This window comes from Babylonia areolata, chromosome 18 (assembly GCF_041734735.1).
Source record: "Babylonia areolata isolate BAREFJ2019XMU chromosome 18, ASM4173473v1, whole genome shotgun sequence".
Lineage (NCBI taxonomy): Eukaryota > Metazoa > Mollusca > Gastropoda > Neogastropoda > Buccinidae > Babylonia > Babylonia areolata.
The window spans coordinates 56,296,974-56,318,666 of record NC_134893.1 but is presented as its reverse complement, the minus strand read 5'-3'; positions in this window follow the sequence as shown (position 1 = coordinate 56,318,666).

The following is a 21,693-nucleotide window of genomic DNA, read 5'->3' as shown; positions in this document are numbered from 1 at the left end:
CTTTTTTTGAGGAGGGGGAGGGGAATTGGAAGTTACTGTATCCGTGTATTGCGTGTGAGTAAATGAAGAACAATCTGCGGTTGGTGGGTTAAGGGGTTGTCTCCTATATGTAATTTGGATAAACCACGGAATCAAGTAAGAGAAGTAATTTGTTCGTGATGTTGAATATTCTCCCTTGAGGGATTCGAAGTTTAACTTTGTGACATTTGGTTGAAGATTTCGGTGGTTTCGGTGTTTTTTCCCCCTCCAGTGTGAATGCGAACAGTAGTTCATATCAACTTGGACTTAAGTAATATTTGAAAGAAATTTTAACTCAGTTTCGAAACTCGGACACCGTTTTGATTGCGGCGTTCTGTCAGTTTTATTTTTTCTTTCCAATGTTTTAGGTCATCTTTGGCCGGACTGAAACATTTCGCAAGTTCTCCTGTGATTGTTAAAGTTAATTGAAATTGGCTTGTGCGCCGTGGAAGTGTGAAAAAATTCTATATCGAGCGAATATCATATGTAAGTGTCGGTTTCTCAATTAGGCGTCGCCAGGCTGCGTTCAGACAAATCCATATACCGCGCTACATCACATTTGCTTCACTAGTGGCAGATGCACTGATGCGCAGCAGAGAAACACAACGTGCTTTGTCAGGCTTTTAGTATATTCATATATTTGTGTACCTGTCAGAGCTGATTTTTTTCTGCACTGAGAATTTTGCCAGAAGACAACACTCTGGCTGCCATGTGTTCTCAGGCTTTTTTTCTTCTTCTTTTTTCCAGTGCGCCAAGTGCATGCTTCACGGCACGGCCGGGACTTTCGTTTATCGTCTCATCCGAATGACCAGACGCTCAGTTTGATTTTCCAGTACGATAAAACTTGGGAGAAAGCCGGGTGAGAGCGGGGTTCAAACCCCGAGACCAACACCGGCAGAACTCTCTTTTGGCAGACGACGGAGCGTCTTAACTGTTCCGTCTGCCACATTCCTCCTAACAGCATATTATGTAAGCATGTGGTTAGTCCCGCCGATCGAGACTTTGTCGTTGGAACAGTGGAATACATCATGGTAGTTACATGTGTAGTAATTACTAGCGCTTGCTTGGAAAGCACATATTTTATGATTGGCCTGGAAAGACAATGAGAGGCTAAAACATATTACCAAGATGAAGATGACGAGTTAAAGAATTGAAATTACTGAGGTAATAGAATGGTGTGTATGATGTGTAATTGAACCAAGTGAAGTCAGTTAGTGAAATTGTACACGGCACACGTTCACACACATACTGAATGACAGGACCAAATGGACAAGACAATATAGAAACCAGCATAAACACATACATTAGCAAAGATGGACAGAGTTATTGTTTTGGTTATAAGAGCTTGTGGGTCAGTTGGCTATGGGCCGTGACCTAAGAGCAGCCGCAACAGCAGCAATTCAGCCGCTGATGGCGCCAATGTCAAGGGCATCCAAGCCGTGAAGAAGGCGTTGAGGAGCAGCCAGAGTCCCGTGAAATAAGGACTGAGGTGGAACCAAAATCTGCGGAGAACTGGAGTATTCCCGTCTATATGTTGTACAATGCTGTTGCCCTTCAACTGTAGTTAGTATCAGTGTATGAGTGAAAGTGTTCTTTTTTTCTTTTTCTTTTTCTTTTCTTTTTTTTTAAATACATGTTAAGATATCTGTATACTGTGCGATTCTTATCATGCACGTGAACTTGGCTGACTGAGAGTAGATGTGAAATTTTATGTCGTTATCTAAGCTGGTATGAATGGCTGTCTGTGCAATAAGGTCTCAGTTACAGTTTCAGTTTCAGTAGCTCAAGGAGGCGTCACTGCGTTCGGACAAACCATATACGCTACACCACATCTGCCAAGCAGATGCCTGACCAGCAGCGTAACCCAACGCGCTTAGTCAGGCCTTGAGAAAAAAAAAAAAAAAAAAAAAACACGGGGGAATAAATAATAGATAAGCTTACATAAATAAATAAATAAATAAATAAATAAATGAATAATAATTATAATATAGAAAAAGGTAGTAGTAATGATAATAGTAATACTAATAAAATGATAATAATTAAAATAAATAAATAAATAAATAAGACAACAATGGTGATAAGTAAGCGAATAAATGTAAAATATGAAGACACACATTCACACATACACCCACACATGCATAACAGAAATGCACCAAACATGCAGTTTCACAGATATGAAAGTACAGTCAAATACATATAAACGTACATGAGCTCCAACACACACACACACACACACACACACATTACCTTGCACCTCCTCCACCCCCCTCCTCCACACACTCATTTCTAGTCTACGTATCGCAGCTTCCACGGCACACACACACACACACACACACAAACACACACTCACAGAAATGAACACTTACTTGTACAAGCACACACACATACGCCCATATCTCCCACCCCCAACCCCACACACATATATACAAAGATATATATATATATATATATATATATATATATATATATATATATATATATATATACGTTCCAATATCCTGTTGCTCCCACAGTGTAGGCATGCATACACTCACATACCTCATCCTCTACCCCACCTCCCCCCGCACTCCCACCTCCCCTCACACACACACGTACACAGATCTCTCCTGACACTTGTGTACACTTACACTCTCGCGCATTCATAAACGCACTCAAAAGCACAGACCCACACATCCACACAAACACACACATACACACACACACACAGAGGCTGCCACTGACTGGCCGCAAGAGGGATGGGAAAAGATCTCTGATGCCAAGAACGTGGCGTCTAGTGTGTTGCTCAGTCTATTGTATTTGGAAAGGCCCACAGAGATTCTGTTTCGTTTTGAAGAAATTTGCGCAATGTTGGTTTGGAAATGATGCCGATATTTGTTTGATTTGCAAAGCATCGTGCTCTACCTTTCATGTTAGACTTGCGGCCGCTCCCTCTCTCTGCTTTTATTTCTTTGAGGCGATCGATGGTGTGATGGCCTTGTACCTGTTCTTTTTGGTATTCTTTGACTTTTCTGAGGATTTCCGATTTTCCTAGATGTAGGCCGCTCGTTGGTGTTGCGTTACCAGCAAGTCTGTCAGCTCGCTCATTTCCCTTAACACCTGCATGTCCCGGGCAGTATGACCATGTGAGTTTTTTAATCTGAAAGTTGCGCATTGCCTTATGCCACTCTGGGCTTCCCATTCCGTTTTCAATTTTCTGTATGAGGTTCATTGAGTCGGTTAGAATCATGGCATGTTGGTTTCCGGACGTATGGATGGACGATAGCCACTGGAGGGCATGTGTCGCAGCTTCAACTTCCATCGTCAGGCTGGAGGTTGTGACTTTGTAGGCAGCATTCTCTTCCCAAATTGTTTTTCCATTTTGTTTCGCAGTGAATCCCCAGCCAGACTGGTCTTTGGTGACTGAGCCATCTGTGTATATGATGATGTCCTCTTCTTTACTGTTTTCTTCTATGAGTAGCTTCACTTCCGCATCTGTTTTGCCCTCTGGCCATTCCCAACAATGTCTTCCTAGAGTGGGTGAAATGACTGTGTTGAATAGATGGTTGAGGTTTTTGGGGTTTTTCTCCCATTCTTTTGTTTCTTTCAGGTCTTGTAGTCGGCATACTAGCTGGATTGTATCTTCTGCTTGTCCCATCCATGATCTTCCTCGTCCTAGACGGCTGCCTTTTGGTTCTTTGACTGCGTCATGCAGTGGGTTTTGAGGGTTTTCTAATGCTTTGAAGTAGGTCTTGACCTGTTCTAACTTGTTTCTGGCCTGCACTGAAGGAAGGTCAAGCAGGTATCGCATGGTTTCTGTGGGCGTGTCTTTTGTTGTTCCAAGGATCAGCCTCATAGCTTCATTTTGTACTCTTTCTAATTTTAGGAGGTTGCTTTGAGACGGTGTTGTTAGCCCAAGTCCGTAGTCGATCACACTGAGGACGAGTGATTGGTATAGCAGGAAGAGGTGGCGTTGTTCAATACCTTTGGTTGCCATTGCTTTTAAGACTGAAAGGCCCTTTTTGCATTTGAGAACAGTATTTTCCGTATGTTTTCTGAAGGTCAGCATCCTGTCGAAGTGTATTCCTAGGTAGCGTAGGCATTCAGTTTTCTCGATCTGAATCCCATCGAATGACACAGAAGGTGGTGATTTGCTCGCGGTTCTGTTGTTGAGGGTGCACAGCAACGTTTGGGCTTTCGCTGGATTGATGGAAGATCCTGTGTCTTTGCACCATTGAGCAATATTGTTTAGTTGTTTCTGGACAACTTTAGTTCTTTCCTGAGCATCTTTCGAAGTTTTGAAGACCAGGCCATCATCCGCAAGGGTGAGCACCCGAGCGATTCCATTGTTGTTTAAGTCTGCAAGGCCCTTCGTGTAGACATTGTAGAGGACAGGAGAGAGCGGAGACCCTTGTGGCAGTCCCATGGATAGTTTAGAAGGTGCAGACATCCAATCTCCGACGCGTAGGACGACGGTTCTTTCCTGAAGCGCTGCTGCTATCCATCTTGTCAGTGTCAAACTTACTCCATAACTTAGTAGCAGCTCCATGAGGTGCGCAAACTGGACTTTATTGTAGGCATCTTCAAGGTCAATTGCTACTGCTAGTGTTTCTTCTTTTCTTTGAAATCCTTCATACACCTCATATGCAAAAGCAGCTGCATTTTCCCATGTGGACTTGCCTGTTCTGTAACCACCTTGATTTGAAGGGAGAATGTGCCTGTGTTCAAGATCCCTTGCAAGTTTCCTGGCTATCATGCGTTCCATGAGCTTTCCAGCAATGTTTTGCATGGTTAGGATCCGGTAGCCGCTTACCTGACGATGGTCCTTTCCTGGTTTTGGTATGGGTTTTAAGAAGCTGTGTGTCCAGTACTCCGGCACCTGTCCATTGTGGAAACTGTTTTGATATAGATTGAAAAGTTTGCTTCTGTCTTCTTCCGATAGCTCCTTGATGTCTGAGTAACGAACTTTGTCTGGGCCAGGAGCCGATTCTTTCTTGCATTTAGCTATTGCCTCGTTTAGATCATCCATTGCCAAGTCATCATCAGGTCCAGTCTGCATAAGGGTTTGGTTTAACTCCTCAATATATTTCTTTTTCTCATCTAAGTTTCTTTGATCACTCTGTTGTATGAAACGTTTGAGCAAGGCAGATCCTTTTTCTTCATTTGTCTTAAGCTTGGTTCCGTCAGTGTCTAACATGTCTGGGGTTGTTGTTGTGCACGTTTTCCCTTCCATGCGACGATAAAATTGCCAGAACTCTGTCAATGTTGTGTCATAACTGAGTGCCTCGCAAAACTGTTTCCACTTGTCATTTTTGGCCTCTTGAGCAATGACTTCAAACTGTTTAGTTTTTTCTTTCATTTTTGTTTCAATATCTTTGTCCGGAGATGGTTTTGTTTTTTCTTTTTGCCAAAGTTTGACAGCCGCATGTTTTTCTATCCAGGCTCTCTCTGTGTCGGTATGAATAGTTTGCATCCTGTTCAGTGCCGTTCTTTTGTTTCTTCTGCGTCTTAATTTTTCGATGACAGTTGTCTCTTTGGTTTCATACTGAAATGGATCACGCAGTTTCATACAGGGTTTATCTGACAGTTTCTGTAGACTGAAAACTACCGGGAGGTGGTCGCTGCCTTGGTATGGAAGCGTCTCTGCATTCATTTCTGCTCTGAATTTTGGAGATGTTAGAGCGATGTCGATCACACTGTCACTGTCCCCTTGTCTTGTTCCAAGGCGAGTTGGGGATGTGGTTGTTAAAGGGCTAAGAAGAATTTCCCCTATCCGCATTCCTTCAAGTGCAAGTCCTTGTGGGTTGGTGTTCCGCTGGTCCCATAACTTCGATCTTGTATTAAGGTCTCCACAGATAATGACCGAGTCTCCAAGTTCGTTCTCTATTTCCTCTAAAAAGGCCCATCCTCTTTTGTTGTGCAGGTTCCTGGGTGAACATAGGCATTGATGAGCATGATGCTTTTGTGAACTCCATCAGGTTTTTCAAGACGCACCCCCACTAATTCACATGAGTTGCTACACCATTTCTCTAGATTTATGGTGGAAACTTTGTTTTTTAGGTTTTTGTTCAGTATGATTGCTACCCCTCTTCCTTCATTCCTTTGAAGGACTGTGAAATTCCTTTGAAGGACTGTGAAATTCTCAAAATGTATTGGTCTGTCTGCACTTGTCCTGGTCTCTTGGAGACATAGAATGTCAAAATCATATGCCAGGTCAATCATATATAAGGTCTCGTTAATAGTTTTTAGTCTAATGTTTGATGAAAAGAAGACTGAATTAGTATTTTGTTTGAAAAATTTGTTGGCATCTGGATGGCTAATGGTTTGATTGAATAAGTGATGTGTGGGTGAATGGACTGAAGATGTTCTATTAAAACGTTTACGCATAGAATCAACCCAACAATTCATGCCATTTTGTATGTTAGTTGACCAGTGTCTCAGTTGCCTGCCCTTGTGCATGGAATCAGTTTCAGTTTCAGTTTCAGTAGCTCAAGGAGGCGTCACTGCGTTCGGACAAATCCATATACGCTACACCACATCTGCCAAGCAGATGCCTGACCAGCAGCGTAACCCAACGCGCTTAGTCAGGCCTTGAGAAAAAAAAAGGTGAATAAATGATAGATAAGCTTACACAAATAAATAAATAATAAATAATAACTATAATGTAAAAAAAAAAAAAGAAGAAAAAAAAAGGGTAAAACATGAAGACACACATTCACATATACACCCACACATGCATAACAGATATGCACCGAACATGCAGTTTCACAGATATGAAAGCACAGTCAAATACATATAAACGTACATGAGCTCCAACACACACACACACACACCACACACGTTACCCTGCACCTCCTCTACCCCCCTCCTCCACACACTCATTTCTAGTCTACGTATCACAGCTTCCACGGCACACACACACACACATACATACACACACACACACACACACACACACACACACACACACACACACACACACACACACACACAGATGAACACTTACTTGTACAAGCGCACACACATATGCCCATATCTCCACACACATATCATGGCCTGGCTTCGCTGACGAAGATCTAGGAAGGGCGTTGTCCACGTCTGATGCAGGCACGCTCATGGCTGACAAGGCCAATGCGGGAAAAGCAGAGTCGGCCGCAGCGGTTGCAAGGGAAAGTCTGGTCTGGGTTCGCGGCTGCAGTGTCGTGGTTCTTCCTCCTTCTGCGTTTGTCCTCAAGGCTGGCCCTGCGGTTGTTTTCGAAGGAGGAGACAGCTTGGTGGATGGTGCGTCGCCAGGTCTCTCGATCAGCGGCTACTGCGGACCACTGGCGATGGTCAATGTGACAGGCACCGAGAGCTTTCTTCAAGGAGTCTTTGTATCTCTTCTTGGGTGCTCCTCTGTCACGGTGGCCAGTGGACAGTTCGCCATACAGCGCGATCTTGGGCAGGCGGTGGTCCTCCATCCTGGACACGTGCCCTGCCCAACGTAGCTGGGTCTTTAGCAGCACTGCCTCGATGCTGATAGTCTTTGCCTGCTCCAGGACCTCGACATTTGTGATGTAGTCACTCCAGTGGATGCTGAGGATGGTGCGAAGGCAGCGCTGGTGAAAGCGATCATATGTACAAAGATATATACATATATATATACGTTCCAATATCCTGTTGCTCCCACAGTGTAGGCATGCATACACTCACATACCTCATCCTCTACCCCACCTCCCCCCGCACCCCCACCTCCCCCTCACACACACACACACACACACACACACACACACACACACACACACACGCACGTGCACAGAACTCTACTGACACTTGTGTACACTTACTCTCGCGCATGCACAAACGCACTCAAAAATTCAGACCCACACATGCACACAAACACACACATACACACACGCACAGAGGCTGATTGGCCGCAAGAGGGATGGGAAAAGATCTCTGATGCCAAGAAAGTGGCGTCTAGTGTGTTGCTCAGTCTATTGTATTTGGAAAAGCCCACAGAGACTCTGTTCCGTTTTGAAGAAATTTGCGCAATGTTGGTTTGGAAATGATGCCGATATTTGTTTGATTAGCAAAGCATCGTGCTCTACCTTTCATGTTAGACTTACGGTCACTCCCTCTCTCTGCTTTTATTTCTTTGAGGCGATCGATGGTGTGATGGCCTTGTACCTGTTATTTTTGATATTCTTTGACTTTTCTGAGGATTTCCGATTTTCCTAGATGTAGGCCGCTCGTTGGTGTTGCGTTACCAGCAAGTCTGTCAGCTCGCTCATTTCCCTTAACACTTGCATGTCCCGGGCAGTATGACCATGTGAGTTTTTTAATCTGAAAGTTGCGCATTGCCTTATGCCACTCTGGGCTTCCCATTCCGTTTTCAATTTTCTGTATTGAGTCGGTTAGAATCATGGCATGTTGGTTTCCGGGCGTATGGATGGACGATAGCCACTGGAGGGCATGTGTCACAGCTTCAACTTCCATCGTTAGGCTGGAGGTTGTGACTTTGTAGGCAGCATTCTCTTCCCTAACTGTTTTTCCATTTTGTTTCGCAGTGAATCCCCAACCGGATTGGTCTTTGGTGACTGAGCCATCTGTGTATATGATGATATCCTCTTCTTTACTGTTTTCTTTTATGAGTAGTTTCACTTCCGCATCAGTTTTGCCCTCTGGCCATTCCCGACAATGTCTTCCTAGAGTGGGTGAAATGGCTGTGTTGAATAGATGGTTGAGGTTTTCGGGGGTTTTCTCCCATTCTTTTGTTTCTTTCAGGTCTTGTAGTCGGCATACTAGCTGGATTGTGTCTTCTGCTTGCCCCATCCATGATCTTCCTCGTCCTAGGCGGCTGCCTTTTGGTTCTTTGACTGCGTCATGCAGTGGGTTTTGAGGGTTTTCTAATGCTTTGAAGTAGGTCTTGACCTGTTCTAACTTGTTTCTGGCCTGCACTGAAGGAAGGTCAAGCAGGTATCGCATGGTTTCTGTGGGCATGTCTTTTGTTGTTCCAAGGATCAGCCTCATAGCTTTATTTTGGACTCTTTCTAATTTTAGGAGGTTGCTTTGAGACGGTGTTGTTAGCCCAAGTCCGTAGTCGATCACACTGAGGACGAGTGATTGGTATAGCAGGAAGAGGTGGCGTTGTTCAATACCTTTGGTTGCCATTGCTTTTAAGACTGAAAGGCCCTTTTTCCATTTGAGAACAGTATTTTCCGTATGTTTTCTGAAGGTCAGCATCCTGTCGAAGTGTATTCCTAGGTAGCGTAGGCATTCAGTTTTCTCGATCTGAATCCCATCGAGTGACACAGAAGGTGGTGATTTGCTCGCGGTTCTGTTGTTGAGGGTGCACAGCAACGTTTGGGCTTTCGCTGGATTGATGGAAGATCCTGTGTCTTTGCACCATTGAGCAATATTGTTTAGTTGTTTCTGGACGGCTTTAGTTCTTTCCTGAGCATCTTTCGAAGTTTTGAAGACCAGGCCATCATCCGCAAGAGTAAGCACCCGAGCTATTCCATTGTTGTTTAAGTCTGCAAGACCCTTCGTGTAGACATTGTAGAGGACAGGAGAAAGCGGAGACCCTTGTGGCAGTCCCATGGATAGTTTAGAAGGTGCAGACATCCAATCTCCGAGGCGTAAGACGACGGTTCTTTCCTGAAGCGCTGCTGCTATCCATCTTGTCAGTGTCAAACTTACTCCATAACTTAGTAGCAGCTCCACGAGGTGCGCAAACTGGACCTTATTGTAGGCATCTTCAAGATCGATTGCTACTGCTAGTGTTTCTTCTTTTCTTTGAAATCCTTCATACACCTCATATGCAAAAGCAGCTGCGTTTTCCCATGTGGACTTGCCTGTTCTGTAACCACCTTGATTTGAAGGGAGAATGTGCCTGTGTTCAAGATCCCTTGCAAGTTTCCTGGCTATCATGCGTTCCATGAGCTTTCCGGCAATGTTTTGCATGGTTAGGATCCGGTAGCCGCTTACCTGATGATGGTCCTTTCCTGGTTTTGGTATGGGTTTTAAGAAGCTGTGTGTCCAGTCCTCCGGCACCTGTCCATTGTGGAAACTGTTTTGATATAGATTGAAAAGGTTGCTTCTGTCTTCTTCCGATAGTTCCTTGATGTCCGAGTAGCGAACTTTGTCTGGGCCAGGAGCTGATTCTTTCTTGCATTTAGCTATTGCTTCGTTTAGATCATCTATTGTCAAGTCATCATCAGGTCCAGTCTGCATAAGGGTTTGGTTTAACTCCTCAATATATTTCTTTTTCTCATCTAAGTTTCTTTGATCGCTCTGTTGTATGAAACGTTTGAGCAGGGCGGATCCTTTTTCTTCGTTTGTCTTAAGCTTGGTTCCGTCAGTGTCTACCATGTCTGGGGTTGTTGTTGTGCACGTTTTCCCTTCCATGCGGCGATAAAATTGCCAGAACTCTGTCAATGTTGAGTCATAACTGAGTGCCTCGCAAAACTGTTTCCACTTGTCATTTTTGGCCTCTTGAGCAATGATTTCAAACTGTTTAGTTTTTTCTTTCATTTTTGTTTCAATATCTTTGTCCGGAGATGGTTTTGTTTTTTCTTTTTGCCAAAGTTTGACAGCCGCATGTTTTTCTATCCAGGCTCTCTCTGTGTCGGTATTCCACCATGGGGGCTGAATAGTTTGCATCCTGTTCAGTGCCGTTCTTTTGTTTCTTCTGCGTCTTAATTTTTCGATGATGGTTGTCTCTTTGTTTTCATACTGAAATGGATCACGCGGTTTCATACAGGGTTTATCTGACAGTTTCTGTAGACTGAACACTACCGGGAGGTGGTCGCTGCCTTGGTGTGGAAGCGTCTCTGCATTCATTTCTGCTCTGAATTTTGGAGATGTTAGAGCGATGTCAATCACACTGTCACTGTCCCCTTGTCTTGTTCCAAGGCGAGTTGGGGATGTGGTTGTTAATGGGCTAAGAAGAATTTCCCCTATCATTCCTTCAAGTGCGAGTCCTTGTGGGTTGGTGTTCCGCTGGTCCCATAGCTTCGATCTTGCATTGAGGTCTCCACAGATAATGACTGAGTCTCCAAGTTCGTTCTCTATTTCCTCTAAAAAGGCCCAATCCTCTTTTGTTGTGCAGGTTCCTGGGTGAACATAGGCATTGATGAGCACGATGCTTTTGTGAATTCCGTCCGGTTTTTCGAGACGCACCCCCACTATTTCACATGAGTTGCTACACCATTTCTCTAGATTTATGGTGGAAACTTTGTTTTTTAGGTTTTTGTTCAGTTTTTGTTCATGGAATCAATGAATAGGTACTGGGGCGTTTATTGTTCATTTACTTTGCATAAGAACACAATTTTCAATGGTTAAAAAATATAACGCTTTTTTACCATCATAAAATTTTGTGGAAGTACTATTTAATTTCAAAAGGTATTCATTGGACTTTGGACTTTGTTCGTTAGGAAACCGGAAGTCAGTGAAACGTTCAGCCCCTTCACTTTGGGACGTCTGGATAAAGCAACATGGCGACTCTGTCCGCTGAAACTGAAAGTGCGCTTGACTCCATGAAAATTTAATAACCGAAAGAGTATTTCAAAAAGAACGGACAACTGATAAGTGGCACGAAAGTTGAACTTGTTCGTCATGCAAAAAATTTAAATTGTCGCGGAACCAGAAACAAGAAGGCGAAGTCAAGTCAGTTTCTGCTGTCACAGAGACATTTCTGCTGTCACAGCGACATCAACCTCACGCACATTTTTAACAACTGAAGAAAAAAGTATCGCTCCTGTTTGAGACCCATTCATTCAGAATCTACACATTCCAGCATTTCATATTGTTGCTACATAGTATTAGTGTGTGTGTGTGTGTGTGTGTGTGCCTTCTAAAAACAGATTTCAGACTTGAGAAAATGGGCAGTGCTGTTCCAATGAATTTGATCTTTTTCTGGCTTTTCTGTCACTTTTTAAAATATTTTTCTTATTGAAGTATATATATATATATATATATTGTGGGGATGAGAGTGTTGGAGTTGAGCATGGAAATCTGTGGGGAAAAGAGTGGTGGAGCTGTGCATGAAATTTGATTAAGATGATAATCATCAAGACTGATTCATGTGTGTTTCTTCAGAGTTGCACTGATGATTAACTGTAAGAAAAGAATGATTTCATCTTATGGTGCAGCACACATGCATGTGTGCATACAGTACTCACTCATACATCATTGCAAGTGACATGCATTGATAATAGACCTTATTCGTTAGGAAAAAAAAAAGTAGAGTAACTTGCCCTTGAAAGAGAATTTGTGGGAAGTCTCTAAAAGTGAAAGTTGCAAGTTCGTCGATTGTACTTGTGTAAATGCTTCACAAAGGGCCTGGGGGAAACGGGAGGAAAGAAGTACTGTGTGTGCTGTTAGAACTTCAAAGGGAAAAAGGTGACATCGCAACGAATACCAGCCACGAACAGATCGCAAAGAGCGTGGCGAGCTCAGAATCACTACGTGAACTGAAAAGAACCGCACCCTCAGTGGCGATGATATTCCTTCACTTTTTAGAACAAGGCATGGTATCTGACATTTTGAATCGAATATTCATTTTTTATGTTTCAAAATATATTTGTTTCAATTCAACAGCCAAGCCTAAGAATGTTTTGGGTCTGATTTCTAAAAGAGGGGTGATTATACGGTCTTCATTCCTCACACACTTATCTGCCTAATGTTTGAATCCAAAAGCACAATTTAACCTTTAAAACGGATAATTACAGTACACCAGCTGGCCCGTCTTTTTCAACTTCCAGTCACCAGTGTTGTTTCATTCAACTGGATTTGTGTGTGTGTGTGTGTGTGTGTGTGTGTGTTGCTTTTGTGGGGTCACGGTTTTTTGGTCATATTCTTAGCTGTGATATTTATTCAGCACAAATATGTGCATCTTTGATACATAGTACAAAACTGACTAGTGTACCCCTGAAACAAACACTACAAAGCATTTGCACTGTACAACATTTGTCATCGCATACTTCTTTCTTGTGGAAATGCTTGCACATTTTCAGAAAGTGCTGCAACAGTGATGCTGAGACAATGAGATCCTTGCTACTTCCACAGGCAATGTGAATGTTTACACACACACACACACACACACACACACACACACACACACACACACACATATATATATACTTATATATATGTAGATAGATAGATACTTATATATATGTAGATAGATAGATAGGTAAGGCATAGTTATTGTTGCAAATTTAAACAACTCACTGGCTTGAGATTCTGCAGATGCACAATGCAGTGAATAGATCTGACACATTTTGGGGGTTGTATGGAGTTTGACTGAAAATGTGTAACTAAAACAAATGTCATAACATTCAAGCTATAATATAATTATATATTCTTTCCTCTCTCTCTCTCTCTCTCTCTCTCTCTCTCTCTCTCTCTCTTTCTTTCTTTCTTTCTTTTCACAGCTGTCAGATGTGCAAATCCAAGAAGACATCACTGCTACTTCTGTGTCAGCAGTGGAAACTAATGCTGCTGACAGTAAATTGAGTAATTTTTTAAAATTTAACAAAGTTGGAGGAGAAAGTATGTAATGACATGAGAGCTTTGCTTCCCCCTTTACACCAATCTGACACTGATGACACAGTGAAAGATGACTTATTATGGCCTTGAAGACTGTTTTGTCACAAAATTACTACTGAAGGGGGGTTACAGTAGTGAGTGTCAATTTGCAGTGTGTGTGTGTGTGTGTGTGTGTGTGTGTGTGTGTGTGTGTGTGTGTGTTGTGAGTGGATTGATTCAGGAGGATCATTGGTATTGACAAATTGTGTAACACGGTCAGATTATCATCTGTGTATGAAGATTTTTTTTTTAAAGTTTTCTTCTTCGGAATGTGGAGTTTGAATGCTCCTGATATTTCTTTTCATACTGATGTGAACAAATATTGCAACTGTTTATATACCATTTATATTTATCTGATATAATGTTGATTTATATGCAGTATATACATCACTTGTATACAAGACATAATTTGATTTCAACAGCCAAAACTTATACCCACTGCTTGCTAATGATACTGATCATAATTATGGTGCATTTAATAAGACTTCAGAAACTGTAGCTGTGATTTTTCTTCTTTTTTTTCTTCTTCTTCTCTTTGAGGGAGAAAGGTGGGGGTTGGGGGCGCAGGGGGAGGGGAGGGGGGTGGGGGGATGCAGTGTGGTTCAAACCAGTTAAGATTCACTGCAGAGTTTTGTTTTCTTCTTTCCGATCATGAAAAAAAAAAAAATCAAAACTTTGTGAATGTAGACATTGCACAGATGTATATCACACACACACCTGCCCACCCACACACACACACACACACCCACACACACACACCCACACACACACACACACACACACACACACACACACACACACACACACACACACACACACACACATACACACATGCACAACATCCAAAACTAAATGGTGCTCAGATCAAAAATAACTTAAATTGCTTAGACAATTGTTCATTGTTTAGCAGTTAGGTATGAATTAATGATACAAAAACTATAAAAGAAAATATCTTATCAAAGTGATTTTCTTCAAGTCTCTTTGTGTTGGACTTAGACCTGTTTGGTGGTTCATCCATCGGGATCGACGAGGACCATCTAGTCATCCTGGGGGTGGGTGGGTTGGGCTCTGTGGGTGCGCAGATGACTGGTCAGGCCAGTCCGCACCCGGAAGGTTCTGACGCAGTGTGGACAGGGGAAGGTGGCAGCTGTCGGGGACTTGCTGGCACTGCTTTTCCTGGCCTGTCTGCGTTGCTCTGCTGCATGCAGTGATTCTGTTGGCCTCACAGGATTTGGCACATTTGTGGGCAGCTGAATGCCACTTTGGTCTGTCCATTGCATTCAGCTCCAATGTGTCATGGCTGATGTTGAAGGCCTTCAGAGAAGCTTTCAGAGTGTCTTTGAAGCACTTCTTTTGGCCTCCATGGGAGCACTTGCCATGTTGGAGTTCGCCATACAGCAGTTTCTTGGGGAGCCGGTGGTCTGGCATGCAAACTACATAGCCTGCCCAACGCAGCTGGGCCTGCATCAAGTTGGTGTAGATGCTGGGCAAGTTTGCACGAGTGAGCACCTCTGTATCAGGGATCTTCTCTTGCCACTTTATGCCGAGAAGGTTTCTGAGGCTGGTGGTGTGGAAGTGGTTCAGCTTTTTGGCGTGGCGTTTGTAGACCGTCCATGATTCACATCCATAGAGCAGTGTGGTGAGAACTATGGCCTTGTATACTTTGAGCTTCATCTCCAGGGTGATGCCCCTCCTGTTCCAAACGTTCTTATGGAGTCTGCCGAAGGCAGTGCTGGCTTTGGCGAGTCTGGCATTCACCTCGTCGTCGATGACAACTGTGCGAGAGAGTGTACTGCCCAGGTACGTGAACTTGTCCACCGCATTCAGTCGTTGCCCGTTGATGAAGATGTTTGGTTCAAGGTAAGGCTTTCCTGGAGCTGGCTGGGGCATCACCTCAGTCTTCTTTGTGCTAATTGTGAGGCCAAAGTTTTCACAGGCAGCAGAGAACTTGTCGACGCTGTGTTGCATGTCAGCTTCAGAGGCAGCGTTGAGAGCGCAGTCATCAGCAAACAGAAAGTCGTTGACGGTGTCTGTCCTCACCTTGGTTTTTGCTTGAAGCCTCCTGAGGTTGAAGAGTGAGTCATCTGTGTGGTACCTGATGCCAATGCCTACGTCAGCGTCTCTGAAGGCATCTTTCAGCATGGCTGAAAAAATGAGACTGAACAGGGTGGGGGCAAGAACACACCCTTGCTTGACTCCGTTGGAGACAGGGAATGGTTCTGAAGTCTATCCGCTGTCTTGGACTCGGGCCAGCATCCCATCGTGTAGTTGCCGTATGATGGTGATGAACTTTCTGGGACATCCGTACTTCGCCATGATTCTCCAAAGGCCATCTCTGCTAACAGTATTGAAGGCCTTGGTCAGATCGACATAGGTGGAGTAAAGGTCGGCGTTCTGTTCCTGACACTTCTCCTGGAGCTGCCTGGCAGCAAACACCATGTCGATAGTCCCGCGTTCTTTCCGGAAGCCACACTGGCTCTCTGGTAGGAGATCTTGCTCAAGGTGCACTATGAGACTGGTGAGTAGCACTCTGGCCAGAGTCTTGCCTGTGACGGACAGCAGGGATATTCCACGATGGTTGTCACAGGCCTGACGATTTCCTTTGCACTTATACAGGTGTATGATGGAAGCGTCTTTTAAGTCCTGTGGAACTGCCTCATGCTGCCAGATGAGCTGGAACAGCTGATGAAGCTTCTCAGTCAGCGCCATACCACCTTCTTTGTAGACCTCAGCTGGAATGGAGTCTGAGCCAGGGGCTTCGCCACTGGATAGCAGACGGATAGCTTTCTGGGTCTCCTCCAAAGTTGGAATGGCATCCAATGACTCACTGACTGGCACCTGGGGGAGTCGGTCGATGGCTTCATCATTGATGGTGGAAGGGCGGTTCAGTACGCTGTCAAAGTGTTCAGCCCATCTCTCAAGGATCCAGTCCTTGTCAGTGATTAGGGTAGAACCATCAGCACTGAGGAGTGGAGTAGATCCTGAGGGGGTGGGACCATAGACTTCTTTCATGTCGTTCCTGTCTACAAAGCCCTGGATCTCATCAGCTTTGTTGCTCAACCAGGAATCCTGCATCTGCCGCAGCTTCAGCTGGATGGTGCTGCATGCGCTCTTCAGTATGTTTTTCTTTGACTGTGACTTGCGATCTTCAGTGTGGGCTCTGTAGGCTTGGCGTTTGTCTTCTAGCAGCTGCTTGATCTCAGTGCAGTTCTCATCAAACCAGTATTTGTGCTTCCTGGCAGAAGGCCCCAGGCACTCCATGGCAGTGTTGTACACTGTTTCATGCAGTGCGCCCCATGCTGCCTCCACATTCTGGTTGTCCAGCATGGTGGACTCAAGGCATTCCTCCAGGGTGTCAGCAAAGCTCAGCTTGATGTTGCCTAGCTCCAGCTTGTTGACATTCAGGCGTTTGGGTGCTTTCATGCCCTGAGGCTGTCTCTTGGGCTGGATGCGGAGGTTGAGTTTGGAGACGATAAGGCGGTGGTCTGTCCAGCACTCGGCGCTGCACATGGCCCTCGTGACTCGTACGTCCTGCCTGTCCCTCTTCCTGACGATGACAAAGTCGATGAGATGCCAGTGCCCAGATTGAGGATGCATCCATGAAGTCCTGTTACGGGTAGGGAGGCAGAAGACGGTGTTTGTGATAAGAAGGTCATGCTCGGCACATGTCTGGAGAAGTAGTTGACCATTGCTGTTACAGTTGCCAAACCCATGCTTCCCAATCATGCCTTCCCAGGAGGTGCTGTCACAGCCAACTCTCGCATTAAAGTCACCAAGAATGATGAGCTTGTCTGCGTTGGGAACAGTGGTGATGACAGCATTCAGGTCCTTGTAGAACTTGTCCTTGATTTCATCCGGGTTGGACATAAAGGGAGTCAGCTTGCCAACGAGGGTTGTCTTCACTGCAAAGCCAAGTCCAGCCTCAAGTCTCTCTTCAGGTCCGTGACCACTCCAAAAGAAGGTGTAGCCTGCGCCTCGCTCACAGAGTTCACCGTCTTCTGCCAGTCTGCTCTCACTTAAGGCAGTGATGTCGATGTTGTACCTGGCTAGTTCACTCGCAATGAGTGCTGTGCATCTCTGTGGTCTGTCTGAGTCGCCTCTGTCCAGAAACATATGCACGTTCCATGTGGCAATGGTCAATGGGGTGCTCCTTGTTTTCTTCTTTCTTTCCTTTGTGTGTCGACCGCTTGAGTAGGGTCCCCGTCAGCCGCGGTATGCTCACTAGAGTGGTGTGGAGCAGGCAATGTTTAGGGCAGCTTTTCTAGCTCCTTCCTCATGCCATGGAGGTGAGCAATGCTGTTTTGAAGAGGGCTGCTCAGTCGCTCAGGGGGCTGCCGATCTCCACTGCTGCTCCAGTCGGTGAAAAACGACCCTATGGCCTGAGCCGCCTGTGTGCAGGTCCGCGGCTACGACTGCCAGTGTACCCACACCTGTCACTTCGTCGCTCGCCTGTCGCCACAGGGCTTGGGGAAAATGATGGTATGGGATGAAGGATGACTGATAACTTGCGCAATGACTTTGTTTATAGTGAGGAGGAGTTACGCACTGTCGACCTCACTCTCTTGTCCAAGGCCATCTGTATCCAGTGGCAAGATGAGGTCAAGACAACTGGAGATGGAAACGGATGCAGTGGATGACCAGGATGTCCTATGTGCCTCACGCAGCCTTCAGCACTCCACAGTGCTCTGCTGCAACCGCCTTCCTCTCCGTTGAACCACGAAGGTTTCTTCCGCAGAGTCCGCCGGATCCAGTCTTCACATGCTTGGGTAGACTAGCCCTAAGTCACCGAGGGTTTGAGACCCATCGGCTACCCTCACCAAGTTTAGCCAGCCTGTCAAAGCCGTTGCCTGGGGGTTGGGCGCTGCCGCATGCTAGCACCTTCTAGGACCCATAGGTGAGAGCTCACAGGACCTGTTTACAATGCATTTTGTAAAGTCCAGATTGTACAGATTTGAAAAGTAATAAATAAATGAAATATATATACATATATTTATAATATTTAAAAAATACAGGAAATAAATGTTATAGTGTGTCACGTGCCTGTGGTTTGAAGCATCGGATTTTCCCAGCAGGTTAGTTGCTGTATGCCAAGGGTGACATACGTCAAAGTCTGATGACAGGGGTTCCTGTGAGATTATGATGCATGATGACAGGGTTTCCTGTGAGATTAGGATGCATGATGACAGGGTTTCCTGTGAGATTAGGATGCATGATGACAGGGTTACCTGTGAGATTAGGATGCATGATGACAGGGTTTCCTGTGAGATTAGGATGCATGATGACAGGGTTTCCTGTGAGATTAGGATGCACGATGACAGGGTTTCCTGCGAGATTCGGACATAATTGTGCTGATGCTCATGGATGGGGAACAAGTCACCATTTGCATGAAGTAATTGATTGATATGCGATCTGCATCAATGAGGAAATTGCTTTCAAAAGCAAGGGGTGGATGTTATGGTGCGTCAGGCGCCTGTGGTGGAAGCATGGGATTTTTAGAAAAGAATCAGGGCTGGGCGATCTTTCCTCCTCCTTCCCTTCCTCTTTTCATCAGCCACCCCCTCCCCCCTCCCCCTCTCCTTCTCCTTGGCAGTGCCGGATTCCGTGAGAAAAGTGTTGGATGTGCAAGTCTAGCACTGTTGGTCCCAGATCGGTGGTTAACTTCAGTCAACTGGGAAGGTTCTCTGTCGGAAGATAGTTTGCATATGGCGCCAACTAGTCAGGAGGATAAAATGGATAAGCAAGTGGAGTTTCTTCCTTTTTCCTTGCTTGGAGCAGGCCAGGAGAGCCGGACGGGCAAGACAGTACCATGGGGGCTGTGAGTGTCAAACTAGCATCTATTTTTCGGACTTAGTTGAATGCTTGATTCCTGGTATTGGATTCTTGACTAACTCACTGGCTCAGTGGGATTGTGTTCTGCTACACGAATATAAATGTGACCAAGCGCTATGCTTGGTACACGGCTACATAAAGTGAACCCAGAAACGTTGGGGGCTGTGAGTAATGCTTGTACTTGTATTTTGCTTTGTTGGCAATTTACTTTCCTGTTTTTTTGTTGGTTTTAAGTTTTTTTTGTTTTTTACTAACAGTTTGGAGTTAGTAGAATTATGATGTTTTATCACAAGAACATTTAGACACTTTTGGCTGATGTGGTATTGCATAATTAATGTAGCTGGAATGTGTTGATGCAGACACCATGACTTGTGAGGGAGCATAGCCAGCGTGTGTGTGGCTTAATTGTATTTGAGGCTAGTGACTGAAGGAAAAGTGGTTAAAATACACAATGTAGCCAATACTTGACTAAATGGAGTACTGGTTTGGGGTATTTGGGTACCCCACCCCCAACCCCACCCCCCTTGGCTTATCTTGGTTTACATAAATGATAATGTTCAGTGACATGTCAGTTGTGTGTCAGTTTTTGACATACAGAAATGATGTGTGTGCAGCATCTGTGTAGAATGTTTTGGTTAGTTACTCTTGGAGTTATTTAGAGGTTTGACCTATCTGTTTTGTATGTTGGGTGGTGAAAGTTATATTCAATGTGAACAAATCTACAGGTTAACTATATGTTCATGCTTTTCTATGTGTGTGCACATGGGTGATAATGCAGCATGACGAACATGTGTGATTTGTTGGTAGTTGTGTGATTACCATGCGCTGTAGTCATATGTTATATGCCAGTGGGTTAACACATAGCTGTACGTGTTCAATAAGATTTGATCGAGACCACTGAGAGGCAGTCCTATGTTGGTTGCTATATATTTACCAAATTACTTGGTAACTATATGATTCCCATGTAATAATTTTACCAGTGAGATACTTTGCAGAGACAAGGTACAGATTTGTTAAGCCTTAATGGAAATAGCTATTATTGTATGTTGATTTTAACAGGAGTTAAACATTGGGAGTTTGTAATTGTCTGCCACATATTTGGTGCGACAGCCATTATTCTGTCTGCCACATATTGGTGCGACAGCCATTATTCTGTCTGCCACATACTTGGTGCGACAGCTATCATTCTATCGTGGTTTGACAGGAGTTAAACACTGGGAGTTAGTATTTGTCAGTCATATATTTGGTGCACATTACCTTATGTGGCACTGATTGTTGATGGTAAGCTAAATGAAGCTTGTTTTACATCTTTACATAGATTTTGATAAGACAGTGTACAGCTAGACATTGAGTGGCAGAATGGAGAAAGGTTATCTGTGGCATTGTTTACTTGTCCAGACATCATAATGTTTCTGTTATGTCAATGCAGTGATGTCTAGCATATGTTTTGGTATTGATTTAACCTGGGTTTTGATATTGTGTGTGTTCCAGGTGTGCTGTTTAAGTTAGAGAAATAAACACCTCAATTCATCTTACTGAAAGACCCTGCTGTGATACGAGGAGAGAGTGTATTGTGCACCTATCCTCTGCCTGTCTACCTTCCCTTCTTTCTTCTTCTCCTTCTACCCCTACACCCCTACCACCCTTTTAACATAAAAAATAGGAGGTGGGGCATGCAAATGTAAATAAATGCAAATATTTACACTACCAGATTCTAAAAAATAGCATCAAAGAGAACACTGGTATGTATGCGTTAAACCTTTGGCCAGTTGTTAGATACAATGAACTTACAGGTTTCCATAAAAGAAATACATATTTTAACCTGGTGAAAGTACAGACATATCTATTTTTGGGTAAACAGGTCAGCTGATTGTACCAGACTGGTGTGTCTGAATGTCTGGGAGTCTTGAGAAGACTTATCAGTGCATGTCACTTGTAATGCTGTATAAGTGAGTACTGTATGCACACATGCATGCATGCTACACCATAAGATGAAATCATTCTTTACTTGCAGTTAATCATCGATGCAACTGTGATGAAACACACATGAATCAGTCTTGATGATTATTATCTTTAATCAAATTCCATGCACAGCTCCACCACTCTTCTCCCCACAATTTCCATGCTAAACTGTAACACTCTTACCTCCACAATATGTATCAAAGCTACTCCAATGAAAAAAGAAAAAAAAGAAAAAAGAAGAAAAGTAATGTGATAGAAAAGCCAGAAAAAGATCAAATTCATTGGAACACCAATGGCCATTTTCTCAAGTCTGAAATTGTTGAAACAATAGGAAAT